Below are 21763 nucleotides of genomic sequence, written 5' to 3'. Positions count from 1 at the left end.
TGAACCACGTATTGGTATCGAATTTTGTTCTCTTATACACTTTGTTTTTCTCAATTATTAACTATAGTTATTTTGTGCTCAGATCTATAAATGCAGAAAATATAAAGGGTTGAAAATTTTTTGGGTCATGAAATTCTGTAAAATTATGGCCGTTCTGTATCTCCCACTGTGAACCACGTATTGGTATGGAATTTTTTTCTCTTCTACACTTTGTTTTTCTCAATTAAAATCTATAGTTATTTTGTGCACAGATCTATAAATGCACAAGATATAAAGTGCTGAAAATTTTTTGGGTCATGAAATTCTGTAAAATTATGGCCGTTCTATATCTCCCACTGTGAACCACGTATTGGTATGGATTTTTTTTCTCTTATACACTTTGTTTTTCTCAATAATAAACTATAGTTATTTCGTGCACAGATCTAAAAAGGTAGAAGATATAAAGGGTTGAAAATTTTTTGGGTCATGAAATTCTGTAAAATTATGGCCGTTCTATATCTCCCACTATGAACCACGTATTGGTATGGAATTTTGTTCTCTTATACACTTTGTTTTTCTCAATTATAAACTATAGTTATTTTGTGCACAGATCAATAAATATAGAAGATATAAAGGGTTGAAAATTTTTTGGGTCATGAAATTCCGTAAAATTATGGCCGTTCTATATCTCCCACTGTGAACTACGTATTGGTATGGAATTTTTTTCTCTTTTACACTTTGTTTTTCTCAATTAAAAACTATAGTTATTTCGTGCACAGATCTAAAAAGGTAGAAGATATAAAGGGTTGAAAATTTTTTGGGTCATGAAATTCTGTAAAATTATGGCCGTTCTATATCTCCTACTGTGAACCACGTATTGGTATGGAATTTTGTTCTCTTTTACACTTTGTTTTTCTCAATTAAAAACTATAGTTATTTTGTGCACAGATCTATAAATGTACAAGATATAATGGGTTGAAAATTTTTTGGGTCATGAAATTCTTTAAAATTATGGCCGTTCTATGTCTTTCACTGTGAACCACGTATTGGTATGGATTTTTTTTCTCTTTTACACTTTGTTTTTCTCAATTAGAAACTAGTTATTTTGTGCACAGATCTATAAATGTAGAAAATTTAAAGGGTTGAAAATTTTTTGGGTCATGAAATTCTGTAAAATTATGGCCGTTCTATATCTCCCACTGTGAACCACGTATTGGGATGGAATTTTTTTCTCTTTTACACTTTGTTTTTCTCAATTAAAAACTATTGTTATTTTGTGCACAGATCTATAAATGCACAAGATTTAAAGGGCTGAAAATTTTTTGGGTCATGAAATTCTGTAAAATTATGGCCGTTCTGTATCTCCCACTGTGAACCACGTATTGGTATGGAATTTTTTTCTCTTTTACACTTTGTTTTTCGCAATTAAAAACTATAGTTATTTTGTGCACAGATCTATAAATGTACAAGATATTATGGGTTGAAAATTTTTTGGGTCATGAAATTCTGTAAAATTATGGCCGTTCTATATCTCCCGCTGTGAACCACGTATTGGTATCGAATTTTGTTCTCTTATACACTTTGTTTTTCTCAATTATAAACTATAGTTATTTTGTGCTCAGATCTATAAATGCAGAAAATATAAAGGGTTGAAAATTTTTTGGGTCATGAAATTCTGTAAAATTATGGCCGTTCTATATCTCCCACTGTGAACCACGTATTGGTATGGAATTTTTTTCTCTTCTACACTTTGTTTTTCTCAATTAAAAACTATAGTTATTTTGTGCACAAATCTATAAATGCACAAGATATAAAGGGCTGAAAATTTTTTGGGTCATGAAATTCTGTAAAATTATGGCCGTTCTATATCTCCCACTGTGAACCACGTATTGGTATGGATTTTTTTTCTCTTATACACTTTGTTTTTCTCAATAATAAACTATAGTTATTTCGTGCACAGATCTAAAAAGGTAGAAGATATAAAGGGTTGAAAATTTTTTGGGTCATGAAATTCTGTAAAATTATGGCCGTTCTATATCTCCCACTATGAACCACGTATTGGTATGGAATTTTTTTCTCTTTTACACTTTGTTTTTTTCAATTAAAAACTATAGTTATTTTGTGCACAGATCTATAAATGCACAAGATATAAAGGGCTGAAAATTTTTTGGGTCATGAATTTCTGTAAAATTATGGCCGTTCTATATCTCCCGCTGTGAACCACGTATTGGTATCGAATTTTGTTCTCTTATACACTTTGTTTTTCTCAATTATAAACTATAGTTATTTTGTGCACAGATCAATAAATGTAGAAGATATAAAGGGTTGAAAATTTTTTGGGTCATGAAATTCTGTAAAATTATGGCCGTTCTATATCTCCCACTGTGAACCACGTATTGGTATGGATTTTTTTTCTCTTATACACTTTGTTTTTCTCAATAATAAACTATAGTTATTTCGTGCACAGATCTAAAAAGGTAGAAGATATAAAGGGTTGAAAATTTTTTGGGTCATGAAATTCTGTAAAATTATGGCCGTTCTATATCTCCCACTGTGAACCACGTGTTGGGATGGAATTTTTTTCTCTTTTACACTTTGTTTTTCTCAATTAAAAACTATAGTTATTTTGTGCACAGATCTATAAATGCACAAGATTTAAAGGGCTGAAAATTTTTTGGGTCATGAAATTCTGTAAAATTATGGCCGTTCTGTATCTCCCACTGTGAACCACGTATTGGTATGGAATTTTTTTCTCTTTTACACTTTGTTTTTCGCAATTAAAAACTATAGTTATTTTGTGCACAGATCTATAAATGTACAAGATATTATGGGTTGAAAATTTTTTGGGTCGTGAAATTCTGTAAAATTATGGCCGTTCTATATCTCCCGCTGTGAACCACGTATTGGTATCGAATTTTGTTCTCTTATACACTTTGTTTTTCTCAATTATAAACTATAGTTATTTTGTGCTCAGATCTATAAATGCGGAAAATATAAAGGGTTGAAAATTTTTTGGGTCATGAAATTCTGTAAAATTATGGCCGTTCTATATCTCCCACTGTGAACCACGTATTGGTATGGAATTTTTTTCTCTTCTACACTTTGTTTTTCTCAATTAAAAACTATAGTTATTTTGTGCACAGATCTATAAATGCACAAGATATAAAGGGCTGAAAATTTTTTGGGTCATGAAATTCTGTAAAATTATGGCCGTTCTATATCTCCCACTGTGAACCACGTATTGGTATGGATTTTTTTTCTCTTATACACTTTGTTTTTCTCAATAATAAACTATAGTTATTTCGTGCACAGATCTAAAAAGGTAGAAGATATAAAGGGTTGAAAATTTTTTGGGTCATGAAATTCTGTAAAATTATGGCCGTTCTATATCTCCCACTGTGAACCACGTATTGGGATGGAATTTTTTTCTCTTTTACACTTTGTTTTTCTCAATTAAAAACTATAGTTATTTTGTGCACAGATCTATAAATGCACAAGATTTAAAGGGCTGAAAATTTTTTGGGTCATGAAATTCTGTAAAATTATGGCCGTTCTGTATCTCCCACTGTGAACCACGTATTGGTATGGAATTTTTTTCTCTTTTACACTTTGTTTTTCGCAATTAAAAACTATAGTTATTTTGTGCACAGATCTATAAATGTACAAGATATTATGGGTTGAAAATTTTTTGGGTCATGAAATTCTGTAAAATTATGGCCGTTCTATATCTCCCGCTGTGAACCACGTATTGGTATCGAATTTTGTTCTCTTATACACTTTGTTTTTCTCAATTATAAACTATAGTTATTTTGTGCACAGATCTATAAATGCACAAGATTTAAAGGGCTGAAAATTTTTTGGGTCATGAAATTCTGTAAAATTATGGCCGTTCTGTATCTCCCACTGTGAACCACGTATTGGTATGGAATTTTTTTCTCTTTTACACTTTGTTTTTCGCAATTAAAAACTATAGTTATTTTGTGCACAGATCTATAAATGTACAAGATATTATGGGTTGAAAATTTTTTGGGTCGTGAAATTCTGTAAAATTATGGCCGTTCTATATCTCCCGCTGTGAACCACGTATTGGTATCGAATTTTGTTCTCTTATACACTTTGTTTTTCTCAATTATAAACTATAGTTATTTTGTGCTCAGATCTATAAATGCAGAAAATATAAAGGGTTGAAAATTTTTTGGGTCATGAAATTCTGTAAAATTATGGCCGTTCTATATCTCCCACTGTGAACCACGTATTGGTATGGAATTTTTTTCTCTTCTACACTTTGTTTTTCTCAATTATAAACTATAGTTATTTTGTGCACAGATCAATAAATGTAGAAGATATAAAGGGTTGAAAATTTTTTGGGTCATGAAATTCTGTAAAATTATGGCCGTTCTATATCTCCCACTGTGAACCACGTATTGGTATGGATTTTTTTTCTCTTATACACTTTGTTTTTCTCAATAATAAACTATAGTTATTTCGTGCACAGATCTAATAAGGTAGAAGATATAAAGGGTTGAAAATTTTTTGGGTCATGAAATTCTGTAAAATTATGGCCGTTCTATATCTCCCACTGTGAACCACGTATTGGTATGGAATTTTTTTCTCTTTTACACTTTGTTTTTCTCAATTAAAAACTATAGTTATTTTGTGCACAGATCTATAAATGCACAAGATATAAAGGGCTGAAAATTTTTTGGGTCATGAAATTCTGTAAAATTATGGCCGTTCTATATCTCCCACTGTGAACCACGTATTGGTATCGAATTTTGTTCTCTTATACACTTTGTTTTTCTCAATTATAAACTATAGTTATTTTGTGCACAGATCTATAAATGTAGAAAATATATAGGGTTTAAAATTTTTTGGGTCATGAAATTCTGTAAAATTATGGCCGTTCTATATCTCCCACTGTGAACCACGTATTGGTATGGATTTTTTTTCTCTTTTACACTTTGTTTTTCTCAATTAAAAACTATAGTTATTTTGTGCACAGATCTATAAATGTACAAGATATAATGGGTTGAAAATTTTTTGGGTCATGAAATTCTGTAAAATTATGGCCGTTCTATATCTCTTACTGTGAACCACGTATTGGTATCGAATTTTGTTCTCTTATACACTTTGTTTTTCTCAATTATAAACTATAGTTATTTTGTGCACAGATCTATAAATGTAGAAAATATAAAGCGTTGAAAATTTTTTGGGTCATGAAATTCTGTAAAATTATGGCCGTTCTATATCTCCCTCTGTGAACCACGTATTGGTATGGAATTTTGTTCTCTTATACACTTTGTTTTTCTCAATTATAAACTATAGTTATTTTGTGCACAGATCTATAATTTTAGAAGATATAAATTCTAGTTTGTGGTAAACATGGTGAAATGTGAGTGTAAGGTGGTCCTATCTAAGTCTAGTGAGTGGTAAAGATAGTTAAATGTTAGTGTAAGGTGGTCCTATCTATGTCTAGTGAGTGGTAAACATGGTTAAATGTGAGTGTAAGGTGGTCCTATATAAGTCTTGAGAGTCACTAACATGGTATAGATGAATCACCAGACTGGTAGAATGAAGGTGCCAAGTTTGGGAAAAGTGATAATATTGATAGAGAAGAGGCACCAGCTAGGCGGAATAAAGATGCATTGGTCCGATTCTGGTTTAACCATTGGCAATATTTGGTTTTAAAAATTTAATCTCATAAATTTTGATTAAATTAAAAAATTTAATCGTCCAAAGTGATTAAAAGTAAATTTGGAATTTAATTCAATCAATTAAAATTATGATTATTTAATTTTAATTTTTAGTTATGATTAAAAATTTTAATTGATTAAATTCCGATTAAATTAAAAGTGAATTTAATTTTAATCAACTAATTTTGGCCGATTAAATTTTTTAATTTTAATCATGATGAAAATTAAATTTCTGTTTATTCAATTGTTTTTTTATTGATTAAATTTTTGCCCAACTTTGCTCGTACAGCTCTAGTTCACCTACCTTTATGCAAATTCCAAATATTCTTACTTACTTTCTTTATCCGGCTTTTCCCTTATCGGATTGGCGTCAAAACAGATCTCTTTAGAGCTGCCTAGACCCCCCCTTACTCCGGCCTAGCATCCTTCTCCACGTCAATGTCCGCATCGCATTCCAGTGGCCGGTCGACTCTTTTTCTCCCTTTTGAGGATAGGAAAGGGACACCCCAATGCCTGATCCGCTCTATCCAATTATTCGAAGATTTCAAAATGTTTAAGATGCTCCCGCTGATAGATTTACATCTTAACAAGCGATCTTACTAGAGACAGTGTGAAATAATTTTATTTTGTTATTAAGCTCGCCGTTTTCAAAGGAGCTCATGTTTAACGCCATTTTATATTTTCTAACTTACTCAGCGACATATTTCTAAAGGTCAAATAGGAGCTCGTGAACTCTCCTAAACGTTCATTATTCGTAACATTTTAACATATACCAGTTGGTCATAGAAGTACCATTATTCTTTCTAATGAATGAGGTGTCACTGTTTCCTTATGTATAATATAATAAACTCAAGATTCTATTTTCGACAGTAATTATCAATGTTTTAGATCATACGCCTCACCGTTTTTACATAATCAGCTAGAACCACCACCTCAACGTGTAAGTATGATGCTACATAGTAGCTTAACATTCGTGCCAATTAAGTTTTCGCTGTACCCAATTCTGTATTCAAATCATCTAGGTATTGGTTAAATATTACCGGATTACTTTGCCCTTCCTGCATGACTCATGGAAACCAGAAAAATATCCGCTAAGCCACTCAGCCAGGTTGTCTTTAGCAGATCTATAGAACTGTGCATTTTAGTTAATATGGTTTTAAATTATCTAGTTAAAAAATAACAAAAACGCCGATTTTCCTATCCGTCAAACGTTGCCGGAAAAACTCGTAAAATGTTTGGCTTGAGTAATTTTGTTCAAAGAAATAATCTGGTCAATTTTCGAAAAACAGAAAAGAAATCCGGACGCAGTAACCGCTGCATTTAATTTAACAAGTTATCCAATTGATTACTTAGTATTCTGGAATAATAGTAATGACGCTACCGCTGAAAACTTTTTTTGCAAAATTTAAATGGCATACTTGACTGGGAAGGAGTACAGAGTGATTCCCAGAATGTTGCGCCCAGCCTAAATGATAGTTTACGGCATTTTCAGAAGTTGTTTTTATAATTCATTTTAGGTCTAAGAGATAGATAATTTTAAAAATTACATTGAGAAAAATATAGGAAGCATTTGTGGATCTAATTAAGAAAACTAAGAAACGATAAATTTAAACTGTAGTGCTTTAAGGAAAAAATTCTTTAGAAATACAATTTTCTATTAGAGTTACACTCATTGTTTAAAGATAAATTCTCAAATCCAGTTAGCCGAGTATAAACTCAAACGGAATGGGTAGTAAGAAAATTTATAACCTCCAAGATGAGCTAGTTTGAACTTTCAGAGAACAGCAGGTCTCATTTTACAAGTGTAGTGGTAGTTTCTAAGAAGAAACTATACTTATAACTTCACTCTTAGCGGCTTGAAACAAATTGAAACAACTCTCCAAAAGAATGTCCTAAAACCTACACAAAGTTATAAAATAAAGAAAAAAAAGGACATTCTTGAGCTTTTATGATATTCCAGTATTTTAAAAACTTTTTCAAAGATAAAAGTTCCATAATGTTTTACAGAAATTGAGGTTTATTTATTTTGTTTTGAAACAATTTTCTGAGTTACTTTTAAAGCCAAAAAACAACAAAAATGTCTTTAAATCACAATAATTAGTAATGTTAAACTTAATTTTGATACAGCCTCGTAACTCCAGGTAGCAAAGGAGAAGGGATGATTTTCCCCTAACCCAGGGGGATATCAGGGCTTGCCCTGCTTTATACTGACAATTAACGCACTGACGGTCAGTCCTTGATTGTGTCTTGATTTTGATATTCAACGGAATATAAAACTTGGTTTATTTGTCTAGAGCATTTCTTGCAGTCCTTGCTAGACGTTTCAGTCTTCAAATCAATTCAAGTTTAGCGCTGTGCCTAGTGCCCTGTTGTCAGTCTCCAGCAGTTATTCTTTATAAATAATCCTGAGGATAGTACTAGCGAGCTTCATTTTCTTAAATGCCTAATGAGTCAGTCTAAATTAAGTTTTGTAAAGTGATGTATAGTAAAGAACCTAGAATCTAGTTTTACTGTGAAGGAGTGTTGAAGGAACGCGAGTTTTCATTTTGTTTATGCCTAAACCAAAACATTTAGTATGAACCTTCGAGTGGGTAATGCCTTTTTCGATGTAAAAACATGATAACTACTCTCATGTGAAAATTATGACATGCCAACTCTTCCAAACCTTCTAAAACAACTTTTTTCAAGTATGATCTTTCGGTTTTTGGTATGGAAGTAAATAGGATAAACTTACTTTATTTTTATTTTATTTTTTGTTATAAACTTAGATATTTGTTTAATTAAATTTAATTTCTGCTTCAATTTTATTTATAGTGATTTCATTCCCATTTTCCTAGCTACCCTCGAGTAGTTTGAGTTAAAAGATAGCCTTTCCTTACCAGGAATGAATTTGATAAACTGTGATTTTTAGTCTCTTCCATTTGCTTTTTATAACACTAACGATTATTTTCTTGACCAATTCTCGCTTAAGTAACTGATGCAAAGGAGGCCGCGTTCAGTCAAGAGTGAATAGATTATTATTATTTGTTTTTAATATTATAAAGAGTTTCTGAATAAGCAGCATGTTGTTATTGATTGTTTTTTTACATAATTACTGGACTAGATAGGAAGCGAGTACCTAATTGTTACTCTGAAGAAACTATTTTAATTATAACTCCCTGATTAAAGCCTTTTAAAAATAATAAAGTTTGGTTCTCTTTAGAGTAAGTCTTTTAGCCTTAATTACAGCGAAAATTTTACTTTTTAATTAAAGATAACCATTTAGTAGCGCTTGGCAAACATCCTTGCCAATTTTATCCCTTTCCCTTGAACTCCTTTACTAATGATATTTCTTGAAAAGTTGGAACTGCCTGATAAACGGATTGACAAATCATATTTCGGAAGCTCCAAAATATTTACTTGCGCATGTTTTATTGCTATATTACTTTATTATATTTTTAAAATAAACGATGAAAAATGATTGCATCTTAATAAAGTATATTTTGAACAAATTCTAAATAATAAAGAATTTTTTGAAGTAATCTGAAAATTCTATAGTCACTTTGTTGGAATTTCTTTAAAGATTTGAGATCCTTAGCACATATTCAATCTTGCTTAAAGATAACAATTTTCAATTGAATCATTTTAATAATAATTATTGCCAGTTTGAGATAGCTTTAAAAAAGAAAAATATCATCACATTAACCGAATGGATTAAAATAACCTATTTTCCATGTTTTAAAAAAGGTTTTTAGCCTGCTAAACTATGTATGGCTTCACATTTACGAGCTAATTAATATTAAAATAGCGTTTGCGTTAATTCGTTTCCTAAATACTGCTCTGACATGCATATCGTGCTTATAATCAATATTCTTTCAACAACAATTCTTTTTCGTTGATGTGTACGGCATTAGCTTTGTATTATTCCTGTGTTATATCATTTATGCTAAAATCTTGACGCACAGGATTCTATCTAGGCTTATTATAGTGCATTAATTTCTAACCTTTACCTATCAGTTGTGTCCATCACTGTTATGTTCACTCTGCAAAGTTTATTATTTATTTTTTTTTAATCTTTTATTGTAATTTACCACTGCAACAGTTGTTGCTACAAGCAACTTTGGTAAAAGAAAAAAGAAATAGAAGAAAATCATGAGTGGAGAAGGCACCCAGTGGTGCCACTCCAGTAACGTGCTTTGCTCTCACGATAAGAGAGAAGATTACGAGGCCATCTTCTCTTCAATTTCCTTAGAGGATTACCTGGTAATGTGGAGGAAGATAGGTGTTCTATGAGAGGGTTAGGATGAGCTGCTGTAGAGGAGTGAAATTTGAGAAAACGAGTGTTAGCAAGATCTGTAATGAAAGGGATTTTGAGGTCATTATGAATAGTGAGGTTAGATACATAGAACGGAGCGTTAAGAAGTTTTCGAAGTATTTTTGACTGTAATGCCTGGAGGCGTAGTGAGTTGGAACGCTTAGTCGATCCCCGTACTTTGGTGCCGTATTACCAAATAGGTCGCAGTAACAGTAGATATAAGAGTCTTTTGTTGTGTAGGTTAAGTTTCGACCGTTTGTCAAGTTATTACACTTAGATTCGAAAAGGTATTGAACATTTATAAAAGTAAAAAATTATAATTATAAATGAGAGTGAATTCTTGATTTTATAGAAAGTTATGGAATTTTATCTTTTGTAGGAAAAGCGGTAAAATTTTCTAGGTTGGATGTTTATCAATATTACTTTTTTTCGAGCAGTTTTTGTTGACCTAACTCTTATACAACTTTCTTACCGTAAAGTATTTAATTGGCCAAAATCGTGTCAGATTATAGGACAACTTCTGACATCCATTGAGACAACATATATTCTAACCAAAAATGTGGTATTTATACTGTATATTTATCTGTAGTTTGTTCATACACTTCTGAGATCATCACTGTACTAAAGAGATTTGGCTGCCACGTACTATGTTTCGTAACACATGGATAGTGTAGTGCTATTCTATAATTTATTTGGTATTACTCAGAATGTAGTTGTGACAGAAACTTAGTACTTGGAAATGAAATTCTCTCCACGAACATGAAGAAATGAAAGAAGAGAGAAAGTTTAAAAGTGGCAAGCAATGGATGTCAGAAGTAAGTTGGCGGTGAAAAGTTTTCGCTGAGGTTGTGCTCAGATTGTGAAATCGTCACAGAGTTAGACACAAGCATTAATATTTATTTATTTTAAATTTAAGGCGCTTCAACATCTGAGGAGATTTGTGTAAGGAGTATTTTGTTTTTAGTGTTTTGCCGGACTTCGGGCAGAGTTCTCACGTTAATTCACCGGACAAGTGAGCCGACAGTGAAGGAAGAAAAATCTAAGAGCTAGCTGCTGAATTCGAACCCGGGATCTCCGCGTGGGAATCCAGTAAACTAATCTCATCCCTCACTAATATTTATATTTTAAAGTGCGTATTTTTACCCACAGTGAGTAAGATAACACTATTTTTCCCACTAAATAAATTAAAAAAATAAAATAATGAATTAGATATCCCCATCTTTCATGAGTTGTTTTTTGATAGAATTTGTTTTTTCTCGTTAAAAGTTTCTGTAAAATCAGAAAACAGTCCATCACCGCACAGGAACTGGAGATAACGCTTGGAGAAGAAAGAATTTTACTATTTCTAAATTATAATATAAGTATAGATATTTTAAATTTAGTTTTCATATTGCAAATATGTTTCGGAATTTAACGTTTCAAAGTTAATTTTGGCAAGTTAATGCCACAGATTTGTCCAATATCAAAGTTGGAGTTATATTGATTCACGGTGAATGAATGATTTCTAATTTGACCGACAGAGATGATTGATTGAATTGGACAGGTGTATAGTTAGGAACTTATATAGATAATGATGAATATAGTTTTGTTAAGAAAGAGATTTATAAGTAAGGAGAACAGGAGGAGACTAGGGTCAGCCCAGGCTGTGAGTTTGGTCCCAGCTAATGTCCAGTAAGCCGCAGAGGTCCCATATCAGCGTACATTAATCGTTAACCCTTTATGGCCAGACCCTGGCAGTAAATCGTGCACACGTAGATAACCTTACACACTAACCATGCAGCAACATGCGTCCCCCTTTACTGAGAGACCCTCCTCACCGCTAGAGCTCCTCCATTTTACTCCCTAAAAACAAATATCAATTCCATCACAATTTATCCTAATTTATTTCATTTAAAAGGTTTTGCATGAATCATTAATTTTTCTTGCGAATGTAATAAATTGAAAATTAAATCAGTCAACCATAAATCAGCTTAGTTCACTTATCACTTTTGTGAAATTAATAGTGCTAATAATACATTTTCTTGCGAGCGTCATCGATCTTTTTATACTGTAGAGTATTAATTTTTAACAAAACATTTTCAACTTATGCTACCTTAAACTTAATCGTGTAAAACTCATGTACTACTTTCCCTGCTTCAATTAATACAACTTCATTGGCTAATTTTCGTCTAATATGGATTATTTCTCGTTTCAGACAACATTGCGCTGTAAGAAGCTTCTAGGAATAGAAAATCTATGGGCCAATAGTTGAATTCGAACCCGGGATCTCCGTTTGAGAATCCAGTATATACTAACCCTCCTTGGGAAATGGTATTGAGTTAATTTTTATATATATATATAAAACAAAATCTATGGCATGCTGGCATTTTCGAACTTTGAATGTTTTATTTGCCACATTTTGACCCGAATTTCTAATATTCTTTAAGTAAGTTTGTAATTGGAAGCAGTAATAGCGTCAGAGCTGGATGAAAGGATGCGTTTGAGAGTGTGCGTGTGTACAAAGCGGTGTAAATTGTCACTATGTAAGAAGTGGATCCTTCAATACTTCCTGTAAAAACACCGGCGTGTGTTAGTAATTTTTGTGTAATAAGACTGGTATGTACGACTTTAGAATTAAAATTATTTACTTAAAAAAAAAAAAATTATTGAAGAATGATAAAGTAATCAATATTTTCGAACTAAATAGGGTTGCCGTGGGAAGAATGAACTTAGAACTCGTTGTGACTATTAAAGGGCTCCTAACCATTAGTGAAATAATATTGAAATGGCTGAATAGAATCAAGTGAAGGGTTAAAGAAATACAAGACTGATCGTTCTCTTTTCAACCGCTTTCGATGGAAATCAAAGAAATTCAAGGCATATGGAAGTGAAAAATCACTAATCTGGGGCCCTTTGAAGCTTTTCTATTCCCGACAAGGTTTGTTAAAATCAGCTTTAGAGTTACTATTTTGAATTTATTGGTTAATCAGGTTTTATTGATTTTTGATTTGTTTTCTAATATTGTTAGCTTAGTTTATAAGAAATCGTTATGTCAGAAGCGTGCTCATGATTTATCTAGTTCTTTTCTCCGACACTAACTCGATCCTTGTAATGCACTTTTTGTTTTTTCATGTTTGGTAAGTAATGTCCTTTCGAAAAAGGTGGTGATGAGAACGGTGTGAAGGAGGAAGATGGATTGCATAGAACATCCATAATTCTGTGTTTGGTCGTAGAATACGCATGGCAACATAAGTTACATCTCATCCAGTTCTTTCCTGGAAAGGGGTATTCAGTTTTCCACCTTTGCATGAGATTCAAGGAGCAGGAACTAAATTAGCCTCCTCCTAAAATAAAGCTGATTAAAAGGGAAAGAAATCTGAAAGAACATGATAAGAAACAGGCAACGCATTGATAGTATAAATATATAATTGATCCCAGAGGGGTTTGCAAGCTTCTTTTTTTTTTAATTAGGGCGCGTCATAGGCGATCCATATTTTATTAGGAAGAGAAAATCTTAAGACATGCAACTGAATTTGATTACAGGATCTCTGCTGGAAAGCCCAGAGCTCTGGCTTACTTTAGAATTTTCCAATAAATGATAAGATGTTGGTGTGAACATAACAGGCACATCAGATTTATCATAGCAAATAAAATTATGATAATAAAATAATGAATGACTTTATTTTATTTGTTTTTTGTATAAACGTTGTTGCCAATTCTTCTGGCAACGGATTGTTACTAGTTTCTTTAAATAAGGTTCAATATAATTTGTTTATTGTTTGTTTCAATGTAACATATTCCTATTAATAATTTTATTTTTAATTTACAGGTAAGAAGAAATTAGTTACTGGATACAGCATCATTTTGTAAATGTAAGTAAACAGAAATGAAATAAATAAATTTCAAATTTCATGATTCAAAATCGTGCTATTTTCTTGTAAATTTAATGTAATTTTTAGAAATCTAAGAGAATTCAGAGATTTAGTTGTCAAAACAGTTGACAAACAGATGATCCTATGAAAAGATGGGTAATAAAATATCGTAGTAATCTATTCTTCCTCTTTGTATGCTTCGTCTTCAAAGTTAGCGATTATCTTGGTGGATAACTTTGACATTTTTCTTCCTGAATGTGAAAACAGCTCTTCCACTATCAGATTTTCTTCAACCATGAAGTTGTCCTACTTTCAGGCCACTTTACCTTCGATATCTTCTTTAAGAATTATCTCAATTAGCTTGAACTTTTTAATCCATAATTTATAGCTTGCTATTTCATGTTTTTTCTTTGATTGATTGATTCACCCTTTAAAGCCAAACTTCATTTATAATTTAGGTGTACCCATATTCGGAGTGTAAATGATATTATTGAATCTCAACAAAATAAATAAATAAGTAAATACTATCAATTCTCTCCTCAGAGAAATGTAGTCTAATCAATCGTCAATAACCTTACTATCTGAGCATTTTAATCTAAAACAACTAAGGTAACAATTCCCAATAAATAAATCTTCATTTTTTTCTAAAGCATGAGAAAATTTCATGCAGTATTTATCATGCCACCATGCCAGCAATATACTTTCATACAGTACTAGCATTTAATAAAGGTTTTGTCAAATATTGTCCATCAAGTAAAAAATTATTGATAGTCCACGGTTTTGAACGCTTAAGTTGGTAACTTGAAAGGTTTTCCTAGTACTTTATCCCTTGACCTATTGAGCGGCTCACGCCTGAATGAAATCCTATCCTTAGCATTCGTTCTCTTTTTATAAAATAAGAATACTATTTATAACTTCGATTTTTATTTTTATTTTTTCATATATCTTGAAATTTACTGAGAGATTTTATTCAAAATTTAAATTTTTAAATTTATTTAAAGAGTTAAACAAAATTTAAATATTTCGATAAGCCTGGGTAAACAGCAGGCTACTGCCTATTTTGTGGAAGAATCGCAATATAACTTGAAAGACGGAGAATTATTATTTCTTGTAAGAGATGGCTTACAAATCATATTCTATGAAGTCAACTCAAGGCAAATGTGGATTTTGTAGAAACTCTAATAATTGGTAACCGGAATAAGAACTTTCTCGTTTGGGTGCTTGATAATTCGGAATACAGGGGAAATAGTGAGACATATCTATTGAGGGTCCTTGCGTATTTTTCAGGAACTAAAATCGAATGTGACATTGTACAATAACTCGCAAATGCAGCTATCTATGAATTGGTGCCGCAGGAGTAGTTGGGAAGACCAATCCTCAGCTTCATACATTGCCCAAAAGCCCTTCGCCAAATACCTAAGTCTAATTAGACATAACAGCAGATTCTCCTTTTTTTGCTCACCCTCATGAACCCTCTAGAACTGATCTTGCGCATACTGGTCTCGCCGAATCATTGTGTATCCATGTAATACGGCAGGCGCAAAATAAAAGATAAGATATGTCAGCGATTCATTTCCAAAAGAATTAAGGGGAGGCCATTGCTGCTAAATCTTTCAAATTTATTACATTGGAATTTTAAAAATTCATGTTATTCAAATTATGAAAGAAGAATTTTGCTTATCTCAGATAGATAACGAGGGCGTATTGGACATTTAACTCTCATTCTTCCTAGCAGTCTAATGCAACATCCGACAGTAGTGAAGTAATGTTCAACTAGGCTAGTGGCGGTAGAAGAGATGAGTTATGACTCAAGTATGAAGACAAATGTAGCTGTGGCTCTGCCTCCACCTCCTCGGGACTATGCAAGTTTCCTCTTTAACATTAGCAGATGGTAATAACTACCAGCCAGCCAACTAATACAGCTGTAATGTTCATGAATTATGTCCCCTCGTGCAATAATAATGGCTAACTGGCAGAGTCAGAAAGAGCAAGGGAGAGGCGGAATCATTTTAAGAAATTTGTTTAAAAAGAACAAGGAGAAGAAAAAACGGGTTTATTCATTAACGAATTTTACACCAAATTATGTATTTGTCAAAATGAAACAAAAGTGGAGAAGTATAAAATAAATGAAAATATAACCTTGTTTTAAATTAACCATTTTACTAAGCAGTGAGGTTTTTAAAGAATCTATTTCAAATACCTCATCTACTTTTATACAATTGAAAAATTAAAACAAATTAATTCTTAAAAACATTGATAATGATATACATAGAACAGTTTGTCTTGTTAACCTATAAATTACTTCTAGTAATTTTTAAAGCTTCTATTAGAACTGGTTGCAATGTCCCAGAATGGGCAGTATCCAGTAAAAAAAGTTGGTAATATCTCTGTCTAAATTCCAGTTTCTATATCTGTTGTCATATTTCTGTAAACAAATAAGACATTTTATTTTGTAGAGGAAAGAACCTTAGCTAGTACTTACAAATCTCACACGTACTAATTTATGAACTGATTGAAACATTTGTTTGAAAACTAAGATTAATTAAAAGCTAATTCTTGAAATAATTATTCTATCTCAAACTTCGCTTCAAGAATTAAAAGGTAACAGATCCTGACAACAATGAAATTATACATTAATTATACATTCTGAGTCAACAATTATTTAATTTCATTATACGAATTTAGAATTAGATCTTGGTAATTTTTAAGAGTTCAATAATTTTATCAATATCTTTTGAAACTCATTTAAGAAAGATCATTTATAATATTTTTTGTAAGAATTTTATGTAATTGTAAAACAATTTCTACTATTATTTGTCAAGGGTAACCAAAGTCGGCGCTACCCAAGGCTGGTATGGGTCTTTAAATCTTTACTTAATGTTAGTATATTTGTGTAAATGAATGTGGAAGTGATAAGAATTTCCTTGTTTCCCTTCTAGTGGCTGTAATGAACTAACTTGGCAGAATCTAAGGGTTTATATGTTTGATTTGGAGTTGTTAGTGAAAATATTAGGGTTGAAAAGTAATTTTTAAATACTTCTAAATGAACTAGTTTTACAAGTTGCTTTTAAACATTTAATCTAATGAAACCAACTTGGTCTATTTTGTCTCCCTTAATTGTATGTACGTAAGAATGTAAAGGTCTTTAAAATGTACAATGTGAAATTGTAGGTTCGCTAAACCCCTAGTAGTTGTGCTCCTCTGCAGGCCCTGTGTTTATTGTTGGTGCTGTTGGATGAAGCTTCTTTCTTCGTCGTTTGAGTTGTCAGGCAGAGGAATGATAATATCCATCAACAAGTAAGATGTTCACTTTCGTTCTCGGGGTCAATTTAGGTCAAAAACCATAGCGGTAAATAAATTTAAAGCAATAAGAATAAAATTTATTTTTCAAACCCGTTTTCCATTGTTTGGTTTAAATTTGCCTAATTCCGCAAATTATTTTAAATTTAATCGGGTTTCCTTGCGTAATTAATGTAGTGTTTAAGTACAAAATTGCGAAGTACAAAGCAAGAATGAACAGATCTAACTAACTCGTTAACTTAGTGATGGAATTCGTTTTAGGATACCAAATTAATTAAATGGAACAGATCTCTGTGTTTGGTATCCATTGTGTTGTTAGTCTAGCTCACCGCAGTGACCCTCTTGGTACTTATGTTGCAATAATTTACTTCCATCCCCAAACATTCCACTTACTTATTTTATTAATTAACTTTCCAGTTAAAAAAAAAAATGACATTTTTAGTGAAGAACCTTATTTAATCAAAATCAGAACCATAATAAGTTGTAGTTGTTGCCCAGGTGGAGAGTCCGGGTTTGAAACTAGCTGCTGCCTTTGCATAAAAACCTCTTTTCCATCATTTAATTTCTTTCTTTTCCCTAGTAATGGAAAGTAATGCCTCTTACTAGAAATACTCCAGAGAACTAACAAAATGTTCCAAGGTCCAATCACTTATTATGCGAAAATAAAATTATATTAACTTAGTGTAAATATTAAATTAGTGTAAATGAATGTGTAAGTGGTAAGAGTTTCCTTGTTTCCCTTCTAATGGCTGTATAACATATATCCTCTCTATAAAATTAAAAATGAGAGAATCGATTAATGGTTAATCTTAAAGTGTATATTGTTATAAAGCAACATGTTGAATATTTGGATGGCTGACGGATGTATGAGTTTTTAAGGGTAGGAAGGTTTTATCATCCGCAATATTCCGAGAACTTTGATAATATGAATGTGGCAAGATTAGAAGTGATGGGTGGACCTTCTACAGGCACTCTTAGTATCAAAATATTGGAATCTGATATATTACAGAATAGAGAGGTAACTGTGGTTGGGCAAAATGTAACCAAACATGTTTTATATAGAAATTCCCTAAAAAAAGGCCGAGATTATACCTCCAATAAGAAGATAGCATGGACTATTCATGTTTTTGAATTCCAAAAATATCTCTTATATCATTTGAATTTGTTACACATGTGGAATTATTTGGTATTTTTTCCTTGAAATCAGAAATAACAAAAATAAATAGCATATCTTTTTTATTTTTTTTTATTCTGCTTTAGTTATCGCAAATAAAGGAAATCTCGTTTTAATGGGTTGAGGTTGGTCCTAAGGCGATACATATTCTAGTTAATACAATAGTTAGAAGTTAAACAAAACGAAATAAATTTTTTCATCACATTGGACGAAGAGGAAGGTTAGACCATTATGTAGGAATTTACTGACGATTTTTTTTTTTTTTTTTTTTTTTTTAATAATTTTTCGAAGGCTTTTGTATTGTTAGGATTGGACTCGGTAAAGTTTGGAATGCATAGCGAAACCTTACATCCCTAATCTGTATGTCCATGTAGGTCGCAGCTAAGTTTTGTACAAAGTAAGCTTCTTTTGTTTAGAACCCTTGTCGAGAAGTTTGGTAGTATGTGAAACAGTATGATTTTAAATATGTATAAGATACTCAGATTCACAATATAGGTAATTTTCCTCAAAAAGAGGAGGAAAAACCTAAATGTCCGAACTCTTTTAGCTGTGAGTGGAGTTTAAAAAAGATAAATTTACTTTGGTAATTAATTAAGTCGCATATTTATCTGAGAACCTTATTCTGAGTACTATATTCCATGCTATTAAGAAATTTTTCTAAATCGACTTTTAGAAAAACGCAACAAAATTTTCCAGTAAAATTTTATTTTAAATCCGTATTTTAGCAGGGTTTTGGGTTATTAAAATTTTACGAAAATTCCAGGAAATTTCTCTTCATTATTAGCAAGGATTTGAGCATTAGGCGTTGAAGGAAACAAATTGTTTAACTTTATAGACGCAGATAGGTTTTTTAAAATCCCTAAGTCTGCCTTTTATCATCTCATAGTATGCCCTTCCACTTTTAATCTGACCATTATGGCTCCAAACATTAAGTGTACCATCAGTTTTTTTTAATAGATTAGTTGAAATTAGGGAATTTTTGGCACATTACAGTTATTGATCGTTGGCTCAATCTATTAAGGTCCTACTTCAGATCTTTGCTGCGCCATCTTGATTTAACATGCTTTACCTCCTGACTATGAAAGGGTATAAATATCTTTTCAACGAAGCTTCCGGATGGTTAGCAGGGAATAGAGCAGAATATATCCGTCCTTGGAAGGTATTCGGTGGTTATATCTGACACAAACTTAATTGCTGTCTCCTCATCCTTCTTATTCCTTTATTGGAAAACCTCCGATAGTTAATTAAGAGGAGCGAGTATACATTTCTTAGAATATTATTTCTTGGCCACCAGCAGGGCTAAAAATATTACCTGATGATGTCATATTTGTGTTCAAAAATTACTACCGCACACTTGGGATTTCTGAAGGGAGGATATGCGGTTGATTTGCTGGGGCCAGGTTCAAAATATTCTTCCATGATGAAGTAATAATAAGTTCATAACTGAATAAATGATCCAAATGAATTGACCCAAATGTTTTGTAAACATTAATATTAATGAAATGTTAAATAACTCACACTGTCTACGCGTTGAAGGTATATTCACAAAATTACCGCTTCACACTTCAACTGAATAGATTTTTAGTTTCATTCAGTTTCTATATTGTTTTATAAAAAAAGATAATTCGTGCATTTTATTCTTTTCTGTATTCTATAAATGTTTTGTGCAGGATCATGGGTTTATTTATTTTTTTAAAATTTGTTTTCAATTCTTACAAGTGAATTGCAGAAGTGGTGGTAACCGTTTATCAATGTTTTACTCAAACAAAATTAAACAATTTTTTTAAATTTGTGTGGCCAAGCTTGCTAGTAGATGTTGTTACTAGAAAAACATGGTTGACATCTTTAAAATAAAGTGATCCTAAAGGGAGCTATCCATTTTATGTTTCTATATCGAATTTATATTTTATAACTCATTTTGTACTTTATGGCCAACATAAAGTTACCACTGCTCTTCTACCTGTGTACTTAAATATATTTCTAACTTTATAACTCAATAGCTCTTACTGAAATTTTTTACAGAGGCGTGAGCAAAAGTTTGGTATTTTCATGTTCTTTCTTTTTTTTTCTTTGTTGCACTTGACTGCATTTTAAAAAAGATGTTTTTATTTTTTAATCCCTACTTTTATAGTTCAAATATAAATATTATACAAAGATCTTTAGATTAAACAAAAATCCCAGAAGACTAAAATCCTCTTCTGATTTTTTGAAGAACTATCGAACTGAAGCGTTTTTCTTTCATACTTATTTTCTATTTTTATACGTATTTAGAGATATTTATTACAAAAGATATGCTCTTGTTTCGGTATCATTCCACCGAATATTCGAGATACCAGAAGATTTGATTCCAACATAATTCTATCTTAGTTTTCCGACGGTTTCTGCCAATTCCCTTATGCCAATCTAGTACCGCGAAATAATTTAAATTTAACTAAATACCGGGCCCAGTGTGTTCTGATAAGGGTAAACTGGAAAAATCAAATTTGCAGAAATGAGTTAATTGATAGGGGCTTCAAGTGAATTATGCATGAGAAAAGACATTATATTTTTAATTTTTTAAAAATGACTATGCTACCCTAATAATAGTCAAGTTTGAATGAAATTACTTCCGTTAGAAACTGCTAAGACCTCATCCAGATTCAGATTTTTTCAAGATAAATCATTAATGGTTTTGGTTTTTTCGACTGTAGTTGGATGTTTTTTGGGGAATATCGAGGTGCGGTCATCATTAAATACAACTTTTTTGCTTTATACCAACGTTTCGGTAATTTTTACTACCTTCTTCAGGGTATTATAAAAACGTTTGTGAAGTTTAATGTAGAGCTACGAGTATATCATCATAACGTTACAAACTTCACAAACGTTTTTATAATACCCTGAAGAAGGTAGTAAAAATTACCGAAACGTTGGTACAAAGCAAAAAAGTTGTATTTATTAATGACCGCACCTCGATATTCCCCAAAAATCATAAATCATTAAGTGATCATCATGCCTTTATGTTTCCAAAAACTGTTTTAAATAACTTTTTCAATTACTTGTTATTGTACAGATACGTTCTTGCGTCGTGTTAAGATCGTTGATGAAGATGCAAAAGGGAAACTATGCATCTAACGTTGGAGAGAATGTGTTTATAGTTTAATTTTAATAAATTTATTTAGAAAATGAAATCCAAGGACTACCCATCTCTCGTTTTGCATGTCCAAATGATGGTATTTATTACCTTTGGTAATTTTGTGGCATACGCGTTATAGATTTGACAAATTTTGCAATGTTGTTTAAATAATAGCAAAATTATAGTTTAGAAGGATTGGAAATTTTGTCCCTCATTCCCAGTGAAGGTAGCTAGTACTTGTTTGCAATTGATTCTAGACAATCCAGCTCAGCACTACTCATAAAGCTTGGGATAGCCAAGAACTGACCAGGGGCTCGATAATACCATTTTTGTAATAAATCCGGTTATTTTCGTGCACAA

The 21763-nt window shown here is 31.7% G+C and overlaps 1 protein-coding gene across 23 annotated transcripts in view; it reads left to right on the top strand.

Moving 5' to 3' along the window:
• LOC141452377 (neuroligin-4, X-linked-like) overlaps positions 1-21763 on the top strand; it is a 673353-nt gene that overhangs the window by 529531 nt on the left and 122059 nt on the right. For 21 of the 23 annotated variants that reach the window (XM_074124455.1, XM_074124453.1, XM_074124446.1 and 18 more), the window contains 4 exons: positions 10931-11095; positions 12161-12276; positions 12653-12883; positions 13775-13817. The exons of 1 other annotated variant lie outside the window; for it this stretch is intronic. The gene's annotated coding sequence lies outside the window, so the exon portion shown is untranslated. Of the gene's footprint in view, positions 1-10930; positions 11115-12160; positions 12277-12652; positions 12884-13774; positions 13818-21763 lie in introns of all 23 variants that reach the window. One more of the 23 variants, XM_074124439.1, reaches the window with a different exon arrangement.

Source organism: Rhodnius prolixus, unplaced genomic scaffold (assembly GCF_049639745.1).
Source record: "Rhodnius prolixus isolate KJV_2025 unplaced genomic scaffold, Rpr scaffold_3, whole genome shotgun sequence".
Classification (NCBI taxonomy): Eukaryota; Metazoa; Arthropoda; class Insecta; order Hemiptera; family Reduviidae; genus Rhodnius; species Rhodnius prolixus.
This window is presented reverse-complemented; position numbering and strand designations above follow the sequence as displayed.